We start from the raw sequence: 14015 nt of genomic DNA on the forward strand, positions 1-14015 counted from the left end.
CCAGCTCTTTTCAGGTCATTGACCAGCTCCTCCCGTGTAGTTCTGGGCTGATTTCTCACCTTTCTTAGGATCATTGAGACCCCACGAGGTGAGATCTTGCATGGAGCCCCAGTCCGAGGGAGATTGACAGTCATGTTTAGCTTCTTCCATTTTCTAATGATTGCTCCAACAGTGGACCTTTTTTCACCAAGCTGCTTGGCAATTTCCCCGTAGCCCTTTCCAGCCTTGTGGAGGTGTACAATTTTGTCTCTAGTGTCTTTGGACAGCTCTTTGGTCTTGGCCATGTTAGTAGTTGGATTCTTACTGATTGTATGGGGTGGACAGGTGTCTTTATGCAGCTAACGACCTCAAACAGGTGCATCTAATTTAGGATAATAAATGGAGTGGAGGTGGACATTTTAAAGGCAGACTAACAGGTCTTTGAGGGTCAGAATTCTAGCTGATAGACAGGTGTTCAAATACTTATTTGCAGCTGTATCATACAAATAAATAGTTAAAAAATCATACATTGTGATTTCTGGATTTTTTTTTTTTAGATTATGTCTCTCACAGTGGGCATGCACCTACGATGACAATTTCAGACCCCTCCATGATTTCTAAGTGGGAGAACTTGCAAAATAGCAGGGTGTTCAAATACTTATTTTCCTCACTGTATATACAGGGTGGGCCATTTAGATGGATACACCGTAATAACATGGGAATGGTTGGTGATATTAAAGTCCTGTTTGTGGCACATTAGTATATGTGAGGGGGCAAACTCCTCAAGATGGGTGGTGTGTACTAATATATACTAATGTGCCACAAACAGGACTTTAATATCACCAACCATTCCCATGTTATTACGGTGTATCCATATAAATGGCCCACCCTGTATATATGCAGATTTTACACATATGCTTTTCTCAGGAAACAGCATGGCAACACAGACCAAGGAGAGGCTGCGGAAAGAGAAGTTTTCTGCCGAAGAATTGGAAGTGTTAGTTGAGAAATCTAATAATTATAGTAAAATACTTCAAAATCACAATGTCCAACCTGCTCGCTAAAGGGACATATGGAACTCTATTGTGGGCAACGTAAATGCAGCCAAGGGAACATTGTGTGCTGTCCATGGTCCTGAACTGGGAAAATCAAAGGGGAAATCTGACATGGCTTGAAAACCCTGTTTGACTTTTTGGAGAGCTTTGGAGAGCATTTTTTGGGAATGTTATGTGCATCTGCACCATTTTCAACAGTGACTTGAGGGCCATGGATGATTCATTTAAATGTTCTCCTCACATAAATGTTGCGTTTGAAAGGGAAACTACAAATGCATATGCAATAAGGTTGTCAGGTTTGGCATAGACGAAGCAGACAGAATGGTAAGTTAAATGCTTTAATTTGCAGAATGGATCGGTACAGCGAAACAGGTGAGTTCACCGGTTAGCACATGCAGAAACTAAGAAATCATTTTTTTATTAAGATTTTGGTAAGGAAGAATGCCTGGAAAAGTGTAAAGAATGCAAAAAAAAAGTGAAGTCTTTGTCATGTTCTGACAATAAATATTAGTTTAAAACCACAATTAATGGTCTGTTGAAAATCTGAGCAAAAATGTCTTAAAACTTGAAAGAAATAAAGATTTGACATTTTTCGCGATAATTATCGATATCGACTGATATGAAAAATTTTATTGTGAGAATTTTTTTGGCCATATCGCCCAGCCCTAATTTGTGATATTATAAATGTCTTTACTGTCTCTTTTAATTAATTTAATGCATTCTTACTAAGTCAAAGTATTCATTTCTGAAAAAAAAAAGAAAAAAAAAAAAGCAATTCTTGCATTGACAGCCATTAAAAAAAAATCTGCATATTCTGACTAAATACAACATAATGGCAGAGCAACTGCCTTTAGGATAAACGGGAACGCTAACGGATATCCTCCAGCTCTTATAGACTTCCTTAGATCTCCTAATCATGTTGACTTTGAATTTTTCAAAGGACTAAATTTGAGATTCTTACATAGACTCTCTCTTTCTTTCTACATCTATATCCTTACTATCATAAACCTGAAACTGTCTTTTCTATTATGCATCATCCTCACCCAAAAAAAAAACAAACAAAAAAAAAAAAACAGTAAAATCTGATTATCATGCACCCGGCACCTGGCTAAAATAAAAATTAATCCATGCTCCTCAGAACCCTTTCTTGCTTTCAAATCCGCTGGCAATTGCAGAGCATAAACGCTCTTTCAACATCACTCCCATCTTAGCTGGCTGTTCCACAGTAATCAATTGGAAACACTCATCGAAAACATCCTTTAATGTTGCACTGCTCTCTCTAGTGTGGCTATTTTTTTTTCTTCAAAAAAGTCCCTTTCTATTATCCTCTTATCTTCTCTTCCTGTCTTGAGAATCTATCATACCCGGGTTCAATGGCAATTCTTCGGTTTAAAGAACCAAGCAGATGTGAGCGGTCATCTGTTCACTGACAAATGAACAGGAGAGCCATGTAACACGATGTCTGATTATTTTTATGTTATGAGTGCTTTTTCCAGTCCTGCTTTTGAAGCAGAACGTGTGCTTGGATGTGTGTTGTTTTGGTCCTGATATTCATCTTATCTCATGTCGAAGGGAAAGGGGTCTCTAACAAATCCTCAAGGAGAGCCAGCTTTACGGGAGCTTCGCCAGAGAGGGAATGGATTTATGGAAGAAAAATATTTGATTTTGTTTCGGCTTCATCTCTGAGTGGAGGAAATCTGCTGATTTTAGACTGCATCTTGCAAATCTGCATTTGAATCACCTTTACACTGTAGACTGAAGCAACATAATTGGTTCATAGTCATATGTGGGGGAGTGTAAACATGTACAATTTTGTTTATAAGTCGATTTTGGGATCATAAATCTAGTATCATCTGAATCTGCTGGTTCTCTTGTGTATTTTGATATCATCTGCACAAGCTTTTTAACTAGCCTACATGTTAAAAACAAGCAAAAATCATGTCAGCACAGACAGGGAGGGTTGTAATAATACAACTTTCCAAAGTTCTCTATGCAGTCTTACGTTGTTGGTGATGCTTTCTTAAAGGGAACCTATTATGTCCCTTTTTACAAGATGTAATATAAGTCTTGGGTGTCCCCAGAATGTGTCTGTAAAAGTTTCAGCTCAAAATACCCCACTGATCAATTATTATAGCATGCCCTAATTGCCCTTTTTTGGGTGGAAGCAAAAACACGCTGTTTTCGTGTTTGTATCTTTAAATGCAAATGAGCTGCTGCTCCCCGCCCCCTTTCAGTGGTTCAGATGCTGGGAGTTTATGGAAACTCTACTGTTCATTATAACAGCCAACAACAGAACAGTTATTTTGCCTATGTAGCTGAGACATTTCATCACTATTGCTCTAGCCAGGATATAAACATGGCGGACTGTGCGGCTCACATTTAGGGCGGGATCTATGCTAATAGGCTAGAGATTGTCACCAGTCGTGGGCGGGGCTTGCCCTACTGTGACATCACATTAGGAAGAAAATTGGGACAGCTCTTTTTGAGGCACTAACTGTGTCCGAAACCGCTCACTCGTTCACTCATTCACTAATCCCTTTAAAGTGTATGTCATTTTAGTGCACTATATCTGCAAGGAGTGAACGAAATGAAGTGGGTGAATTCGGACGCTGATGTTTACACTGTGCGTCGGAGAGCTGGAGCTGTCGCAGAAACGGCTTCATCACACATAGTGACAAAACTCCTTTTAACTCCTAACTCCTTTATGTTACTTACTTTATAAAATAATATTAACAACAATAACGATCATAATGACTTTATTTTGTAATTATATATACCTCCGTGCCAGCTTTGTAGTTTCATCGATTGAAATTGTTAGAAACTCTCACAGATGACGTGGTCGTTGAGCGCCCTCAGGCAACCGTTATGATTACATTCGAATTAATACGCACCTACAGATGATTAACGAATATTTTTATTTTCATCTCTTCCTTACAAATTAACGAATTAACAACAATGCCACAAATTATTAAAACACCTGGCTGTTAGTAAAACACATTAAATTGAGTAATGCCTAAATAATATATTTTAATAAAAAAAAAATAGACCTATATAATTTACCTTATTAATATAATTTCATTTAATTTTAATATTCATCTATATATTGTCTCAATATTTTAATATGTTTTATTCAAGTAATGATTAATAAAAAAAAGGTAGAAAAAAACCCCTAAAACTAGCATGAAATACATGTTAAAACAGAAAAAAAAAGCTGTAATCTCTGGTTTAAACTCACTCATGTGCGCTCAGTCCTCTCCGCATTGGATTGTGGGAAATAGTGCTTCAGCAAGTGTGCATCGAATGTACACTCATATTCAGAGAGGATTGTGGGTAAAAGTAGTGAACGAATGTAGGGAATGATGTCGTTCACTCAAAGTTCGGACACCACTACAAAATGTCCGACACCCGATATAGTGCACTATATAGTGGATAGGGAGCAGTTTCGGACACAGCTACTGTTTCTGATTTATACTGTAGGTATTATAAAAATGGAGTGGGTGGATTTTTACCATTATAAGATGGTTGTTTACACACACTAGACATTCATGTTCAAACACCATGTAAAAGTGAATTTTGCATAACAGGTTCCCTTTAATGTCAATTTGCTCAAATAGCATACATTTGTGTATATTTTCACTTGAAAATGAGAAGTATAAATAAATAAAATGAGAAATAAATATGAGAATTTGTTCAAATGCAGCTAACATTTCTGTATAGACTTGCCTTAAGGAAGTTGTTTAAGTGTATAGTAATAATTTGAGTACTTATTCACGTGTTACATGCGTTTTGTATTGCCGTATACAGGCATTTAAGAAGTAAGGCACAATGTGCATTATGCAAATATCCGAGGATCAGTGCGGCCCTGTGTATTCAGGTCACTTAGTAGATTATTAATACATTAAAACACCATCTTGACTGTGCTTGTTGGTCCATGTATTTAGTCTTTTTTTTTTATTCTTGCAGAAAGCTATTTAAAGGGGTTCAGATTCGATTTCACAAACCTGTAAACGAGTGTTTCTTCAATAACAAGCACATTTATGCCCCAGGGGTTGACTTTTATTAAAACAAACACCTTTTTTTTCTTTTGGTTATATGAATGTCACATTAAGATTGTCTTTTAAGATTTTCTTCTACATCTTTGCTACTTCTAAAAGCTTTCTATGCATAGACCCATCACAGAATTTTATTTAGTAATAATATTTAAAATTATGATCACCTAAACAAAGAGAAATAAATCAACCCTTTTCATGTCACTTTTATTTTAGTATTATGTATATTATAATATTATTTGAATTAGCTTTTATTTTTATATTTTCAGTTCTCATTTTCATTTTAGTTTAAAGCTGCTGCAGTCCGTAACTTTTTTGGGTTAAAAATTATCCAAAATACATTTTTGAGCAAGTACATAACCAGCCAGTGTTCAAAACTATCTGCTTGCCTTAGCTCAATTCAAAATGGTAAGCTTGTAATAATGTTTTTAATTTCAGTGGTACTGGTGGATTTCCACAGGAAATTTGAGCATGTCTCTGCGTCATTACGTCACATCTGTACACATAAAGAAGGTGTCTCGGCTTTTCTCACAGCTCTTGATATAATTAAACTTAGCAATTTGATGGCGGATCCAGAAAGGTTCACATGACAATCACCAGTGACAACTGGAGATTCACCCGTTGTAAAATGCACAAGACTTCGGACTTCGGAGTGGCTACAGAAAAAAAGAGACTGCAACCGGCCCACGCGAAAACAAGGATAAATATCGGAAGGGCATTAAATGCAGTCATGCAATGCTGATGTTGTTAACATTAACAATTTGAGAACAAAGTATAATTTGCATGGTTTGACGTGAAATAAGTGATCATTAGATTTAATCAGCACGATTTACTGCAATGCTTTTTTCCCCTTAGTTGGTCAGAACAAAAGTAGATGTTACTTACTTGTTCAGATGACATTTTCTGGTGAAAATTCTTATGTTGGTCATACTCCCAAAAAGTAGAATCTGTGATTCCGAATGACAGTATCCACACCGGCGCGGTGACTGACAGACGCACATTCTCCTCAAAACATTAGATTCATCCGTGCTGTGCCGTGCCGAGGCACAACCCACGTAAAGCTGATAATTCCACGAATAACTGCAATTGCAGATTTCGAACAGAGATGGCGACAAAGAGTAAAAACTACGGACTGCAGCTTTAAGTTTTTAGTTATTTTGTCACATGCTTATTGTCATGTAGTATGACCCTCGGGATGCCCCGTACCTGGGGCCGTAGAAATGTATCTCTGTGTTGTCATGGAAACAGTTCAGTAAATATGCCAGCAGGCTAAAGACATGCCGTTGTCTGTGTTCATCTATAGTACAAATTACCACATGGTGTCAGAAGTGTTTAATGTTAAAACCAACTCAGCTTTCGACGTGACAGTATAGTCGACAGTTTAATGAACTTTTCAGGGAAAATCACCGCTATTTGGAGGTAAATCAACGCGCCAGCTTAAGTAAGATGTCCAGAGAAGAGAGAGAACGCGCGGGACCACCCTCTGCAGCTTACGCCGTTGGAGATGCATTTCGCATTAGCCCTCCAGAGAAGTGACATCCAAAATTGGCCCAAATGGATTAGACGATTCGAAAGGTACAGAGTAGCGTCGGGTTTGGATAAAAAGGATGAGGCATTCCAGGTGAACACATTGATATATTCCATGGGAGATGAAGCAGAGGATATCTTACATGCGTCGGCGATACAAGAAGAGGACAAGGTAATCTACGAGAAAGTAAAAGACTGTTTCGATAAACATTTCATTGGAGAACACAACGTCATTTTCGAGAGGGCCAGGTTTAACATGCGGAAACAAGAGCCGGGGGAAACGGCTGAGTGCTTTGTTACTGCAGTTCACAAATTGGCGGAATATTGCAAGTTCGGGACTCTCAAAGATGAACTGATACGTGATCGCATAGTAGTGGGCATAAGAGACATCAGACTTTCCGAAAAGCTACAGTTAGATTCAAATCTGACTCTGTCTAAAGCTACGAACTTAGTAAGACAAAGTGAAACTGTAAAACAGCAGCAAGTGGTGCTGCGCGGCGCGGGAAATCACGCACACAGCGCGCCCAGTGATGAAGTGCACGCGCTTTCGCCTGCTCGAAGGAAAGAGTGGAATTCCGAACGAAGAGCAAAACATAATGCTACTGGAACATCAGGGATGTGCCATAAATGTGGGAGAGTGCCATTTCATAGTTGGAAAGATTGCCCGGCCAAGGAGGCTGAATGCAGGAAATGTCACAGAAGAGGACACTTTGCTGCTGTCTGCAAATCCAAGCAGCCTGTGCATGAGATGGCAGATGAGGAGGAGCAACTCTACCAGGACAGCCTTTTCCTGGGTGAGGTGAAGGCAGACTGTGCTGGTTGGTACTCAGACATCAAAATTAATGGGGAAGTTGTTTCTTTTAAATTAGACACAGGAGCAGCAGTGACCGCGATACCCACACAATTATATAAGTATAGTAGAGATGGTCCTCTACTTCACACCTCAAAAAGACTGTATGGTCCAAATAACAAGATACTGCCTGTGGTGGGACAGATACAGAGTAGACTAGAAAGTAAAGACAAAAAGGCCACTCAGTCTGTATTTGTCATTGATAACCTAGCCAGGCCACTGCTGGGCTTACCAGCACTTACAGAACTGCACCTCATTGAGCGATTGGATGCAGTTGAAGAACAGGGAGAGAAAGCAGATTCAGGGGAGGTCTTCAAAAAGAGGTTTCCAAAGGTGTTCAGTGGATTAGGGAGACTTGAAGGTGATTACCAAATCCGCCTGAATGAGAACGCCATCCCTTATGCTCTGACCACCCCTCGCCGCGTACCAATCCCCTTAACTGACAAAGTCAAGGAAGAGCTGGAAAGAATGGAGGAGATGGGGGTCATCTCAAAGATAGAGAAACCCACTGATTGGTGTGCAGGAATAGTAGTGGTCCCAAAACCCAATGGTAAGATAAGAATCTGCGTTGACCTGACCAAACTCAATGAGGGAGTGTGCAGAGAAAGACACATATTACCCTCAGTGGACCAATCATTAGCCCAGCTGAATGGTGCACTGGTGTTCACAAAGCTGGATGCTCGTTGTGGGTTTTGGCAGATACCCTTAGCACAGGAGAGCAGGGAGCTCACAACATTTATCACCCCCTTTGGCCGATTTTGTTTTAATGTTCTGCCTTTTGGAATTAACTCAGGGCCAGAACACTTCCAGAGACGCATGTCCCAGCTCTTAGAAGGGCTAAGTGGAGTAATATGCCATGCAGATGATATCCTCATATGTGGAGAGAATAGGGCCCAACACGACGAACGGCTCACAGCTGTTTTGACACGTCTCCAGGAGGCGGGTCTAACACTAAATGAAAAGTGCACCTTTGCACAGCCTGAAGTCCTGTTTGTGGGGCACAAAATCAGGGCAGGAGCTATTGAACCTGACCCCGGGAAAATCAGAGCCATCACAGATATGCCCATCCCACAGAATACAGCAGATGTTAGGCGTTTTTTGGGGATGGTCACATACATAGCAAAGTTTATCCCTCAGTTTGCAGACACCACCAAACCACTCAGAGATTTGCTGTCAAAGAACAATGAGTGGTCTTGGGGCCACATGCAACAGACATCATTTGAAAACCTCAAAAAGGAGCTGGCATCACAGAGAGTGTTGGCTCAGTACAGACCACAAGCCAAAACAAAAGTGTCTGCAGACGCATCATCCTTTGGCCTGGGGGCTGTCCTTATGCAGAGACAGGATAACATGGAGTGGCGCCCAATCGCTTACATCTCTCGAAGCCTTTCTGAAACAGAGCAACGTTATGCCCAGGTTGAAAAGGAGACGTTGGCCATCACCTGGGCATGTGAAAGGTTGAGTTCATACCTCATAGGCCTACCATTCACGATAGAGACAGACCATAAACCACTACTGGCCTTGTTGGGGACAAAAGCGTTGGATGACTTACCTCCCAGAGTTCAGCGATTCCGTCTCAGACTGCTGAGGTTCACGTACAAGATAATTTACGTGCCAGGGAAGGCTCTCATCACAGCAGACACACTCTCCAGGGCCCCGGTGAGACGGCCACTGACCGAAGAAGAGGCACAACTGGAAGGGGAAGTGCAGGTCTTCATTAATATGATACGTGAAAACTTACCTGCATCCCAGTCTAAACTTCAACAGATAGCTGAGCACCAACAGAGGGATTCTATCTGTAGCCAGCTGATGTCACAGTGCAAGAGAGGGTGGCCACGGCAGGAAGAGCTGTCCCAGCAACTGAAACCCTATTGGGTCCACCACAGTGAGCTACACATGAATGGTGACCTTCTGATGAAAGGGCAACGGATTGTTATACCAGAGACATTACAGAAGGAAATGCTGTGCAGACTACACGAGGGACATATGGGGACAACCAAATGCAGGCTGAGGGCCCAGCAGTCAGTGTGGTGGCTGGGACTGGGTGCTCAAATCACAAGAATGGTGGCCCAGTGTGAGGTGTGTGCTAAAAACCAACCATTTCACCCAGAACCAACGATACCCTCAGAGCTGCCACAGCGGCCCTGGCAGAAAGTAGGAGCGGATATGTTTTATTGGGAAAATGACTCTTACTTATTGTTAGTGGACTACTATTCTCGATACATTGAAGTAATTAAAACCCCAATAACCACATCAGCAGGAGTTATCAATGGCTTTAAATCCATTTTTGCTAGACATGGGGTTCCTGAAGTACTAATAACTGATAATGGCCCTCAGTTTTCTTCAGGCACTTTCTCCTCATTTGCCATGGACTATGATTTCAGACATGTGACCAGCAGCCCATACTTTGCACAGAGCAATGGAGAGGCAGAGAGGGCGGTGAAGACTGTCAAGGGGCTATTGAAGAAAAATGCTGACCCATACAGGGCTCTGTTGGCCTACAGGGTCACACCGCTGCATCACGGACCATCGCCAGCAGAACTCCTGATGGGCAGGAGACTGCGCTCACCATTGCCAGTCTCAACTGTTCAACTCAAACCTCAATGGCCAAACAGGAAGGCCTTTGCAGACAAGGACAAACAACTGAAACACACACAGACAGTTGACTTTAATCACAGACACAAAGCTACGGTGAGACCGGAGCTAAAAGCAGGTCAGCGAGTCTGGATCACAAATACAAAAGAATCGGCCACAGTGATTAGAAAAGCAGACACGCCCCGCTCATATGTAGTGGAAACGGACTCAGAAGAGGTGAGGAGAAACAAAACACACCTCAGACCCCTCCCAGAGATACAAGCCCCACCACCGGCCGTGGAGGATACGGAACAGGCAGCAGGGCCAGAAGAAGGGCAAGGGGAGGGGGGGAGGATACAGAGAGTCCACCCAAGGAGAGAGGTGAAAGCCCCAGGGTGGCTTAAAGACTTTGTAACATAGTATTCAGCACCTAGAATTAAGCATTATAGACAGTGCTATGTTTATGTTTATTCTGTCTGATATCTTTGGTTCAGGTTTAACTTTCCAACAGACTAGGTGACCTACGGTTAAGGCAGTTCTGCCAGTGTGAACATTTATTTAAGGTTTTATCACTACTTTGGGAGAAGGGGAGATGTAGTATGACCCTCGGGATGCCCCGTACCTGGGGCCGTAGAAATGTATCTCTGTGTTGTCATGGAAACAGTTCAGTAAATATGCCAGCAGGCTAAAGACATGCCGTTGTCTGTGTTCATCTATAGTACAAATTACCACAGTCATTTATATTAGTTTTTGTTTCATATGTATTATCTGAAAATAATTAATATTGTAAATTTACACAATTTTTTGGGAGAAATTAGCATACTTATTTACCAATGGTGTGTGAAGAAATAGAACAGAAAAATGTTGTAGCTCTTCTTTTCCAATCAAGCTGCAAAAAGTGAGAACATATTATTTAAATGTGTGTATTTATGATATTTAAAATTATATACGGAAGCTACACTGTCAGGAAAAAAGGTACAGCTTTGTGAAAACTTAGGGTGCAAATCATAGGCGGCGGGTGAACCAACTTCAGGGTAAGGCTAAGGAGACGTGCTTCCCCTTTAAAAACGCATACATTTCCTTGTAATAGTTTCAATTTCAAGTGTCACTGCACAACCGAACCTACACATAAATGCTCCTGATCAATTATTTGTTATTAACAATTATTTACGTTCACAAACCACTGTTAATTTTAGCAGGAAATAGTGCATACTTTGGCATGGCAGAAAGCGTGCAAAGAGCGCTCCCTTTATAATCAATAAAAAGATGTCACTCTTCTTAGCTATTCTTATTTGCATAATGTCTACACTTTCTTTGCAATTATGGCCAGTTGTAAATAATTTGTCTGTCCACACTAGACGCGACGCGACTGCGAGAGGCGTCAAAATCAATCAAAACCCACAGCCAATCAGAACAGCGTGTGGGCGGAGTCTCACGGCAAGTGCACAGCACCAGAGAGTAATCTTGACGGCACTCGCAAGAAAATGGATAAGTAGGCTACATAATCAAATTCACAAATATTACACCATTTAAACATTATTAAAAATACATAGGCTTCTGAGTTGCTAAAACAATCTTTGTCAAAGAATACACTTGTTTGTTCACAGTTTGAACGTTCTTGTTTCCATTTGTTTAATTTCAAGATCTGAGGTGAATTATCCATTGTTGCTTTTACAGCTACAAAGCTGGGAGCACTAAATGATATTCAAAGTCACATTGCATGCTTTTAACATTAAATAAAGCACATGAACAGTACATGAGATTATCATTGCCACACTTTGTTGATCCAGTGCGACGTCACAGAAAAATACAAACCATTTCTAAAATAGAATAGAATCGTGTCGGCGTCGCGGCTGGTCAGGACAAAAACTCTAATTATCATGGAAAAGATACCTTTTATCACACTTCGCGTGTTGCGACACACGCTCCGCCTATGGTACAAATGCTGTGGTTGTACACTTACTGGCTCATATTTAACTAATATGTACAAAACTGAATGAAAAAAGGATTCAGTCTCTCTAAACCCCTCCTTTCTGCGAGACGAATCTGCTCTGATTGGTCAGACGGCCCAGTTTGCTGTGATTGGTCTACCGCTTACAGAGTGTGTCAGAAACAAAACGCCTTTTACCATATCTAAATTTCAGCTCCGCATCCTCAGTGTCTGATACCCAGTGATATGAAGGGGAATGATGGCGTCGGTTTTTACATATAAATTCGAGCGCGAGTCCTCATCCTTTTTAAGTGCTCACAAAGTGGATTTACAGCGCAGAAAACAGAGTCTTCTCAACATGTCGACAACAGTTTTCCAGGCTTCGGCTACAATTTCTAATTGACGTTGTTCATCGGCAGCATAACAACACATTTGTTACATTAAGTAGGTGTGTAAAAGGAAGTGAGACTGGAATTGCTGATGACTCGTTTCGACAGCTGAGACTCTTTTCGAATCCAAGGATTTTAAGATACAATAACTTTATTTGTAGTGCAGTTTGATCTTTAAAACTTTGCAAGCCATTTACATTCACAAACAGCTATTGTACACACTGCATGAAAGGTAAAATAGAGGCACTTTAAAATGTAATTTCCATCACAGAATATTTATCAAACAAATGTTAACTGTCGAAGAAGCTCCCAAAATAGTATAGGCATTCGAAGAATTTACTCTGAAACAAGGTTTTAGATTTACATTTGGTCATGTGCATTTATTGTGCGGTAATATAAAACGACAGCACAGCAAAACAGGTGTAAGACAAATACTGCAGAAATAATTGAAACTGCCACACTTCTCACAAAATATGTCCTTGCCTATAACATATGAAAATATAACACTTCCTCCTAGTGCATTTACTACCTTAAATGTCTCTGACATAACAAATAATTCTCGATGTGATTGCATATGTTGCCATCATGTGCCTGGATGTGGTTCTACTAAAGCACCTGCAGCCCGCAGAGATGGTTTTTCAGATGGCAACAGTCGCTCTTAAATAAGGCTACAGATTACCTCTGCTGTGATTGAAAATATGAGAAACGTAAACAGCCACATAAGGACTTGGAAACAAAAATAGTTTTTTTTTTTTTTCTGTGTGGTGATAGCTTTTGTAAAAAGCCATCAGCGAGACTGCAGCATGTGTTTTATTTTCTATACATGTATTCTCTGTTTACCTTTTCACCTAAACTGGTTGCTGCCTCCCAACAAACCATATCCCAACAGCCCCAGCATGTCATCTGGTTTGTAAGAAAATGTAATCCATATGGAGGCGACAATGTATAAGAGAGAGGTAAAACGTATGAATCATAGAAGCTGCTACTGCTATTCAATGCCGTTCTCAAAGCTGCAGTTATGATTAAAACAGAGTAATTTCGTTCTCGTCGGTGGTCTTCTTGAATGGCCATCATGACTAATACACATAGTCCCATTTACATTGTTTAAGATGAATTGAGGCTGTACTTTAGTGACAGATGGCGACTGCTGTGTAATTACTGTATAGCACAGAATTTTCCTTGCAAAGAATACATGTGTTTGTTGGAAAGCATTTGAATAATACTTTTTGTGTGTGTTTTTTTAACTACTTAGAAATATGTTTATATAAAGATTGCTATTGTTAAAGAAAAGTGATCACTTTAATCAAAAGCATGTTAAACTGGGTAGTATTTATCCTTCATCTTTTTTTGAAGTAAAGAACGTGTTTATGTAGAGATTTGAACTGATTTGATGTGTTTTATTTTGAGACTTTCATATTGAGTCATTTACTGTATAATAAGTTCTGGCTGGAGTTTGCTTTGAAAAACCTATAAAACAGAAATTACACCTATAAGTAGAAATATTGTGGCTGTCAAAAATTAAATAATAAAAATAATTAATCTTGCAATTTATGCATTTTTCTTTGTAATTAATGGTTAAACACATTCATGTACTTGAAAGACAGTTGTTCAACCACTGCAGTGTTATTTCAGTGTTATTATTTTTTAATTAGCTTTTATTTT

At 40.1% G+C, this 14015-nt stretch overlaps 1 protein-coding gene across 2 annotated transcripts in view; it reads right to left on the reverse strand.

The window, feature by feature from the left end:
- gfra2b (GDNF family receptor alpha 2b) overlaps nt 1–14015 on the reverse strand; it is a 71983-nt gene that overhangs the window by 39750 nt on the left and 18218 nt on the right. The gene's annotated exons all lie outside the window — the stretch shown is intronic.

The sequence above is a fragment of the Abramis brama genome (assembly GCF_963993115.1).
Source record: "Abramis brama genome assembly, chromosome: 25".
NCBI lineage: Eukaryota > Metazoa > Chordata > Actinopteri > Cypriniformes > Leuciscidae > Abramis > Abramis brama.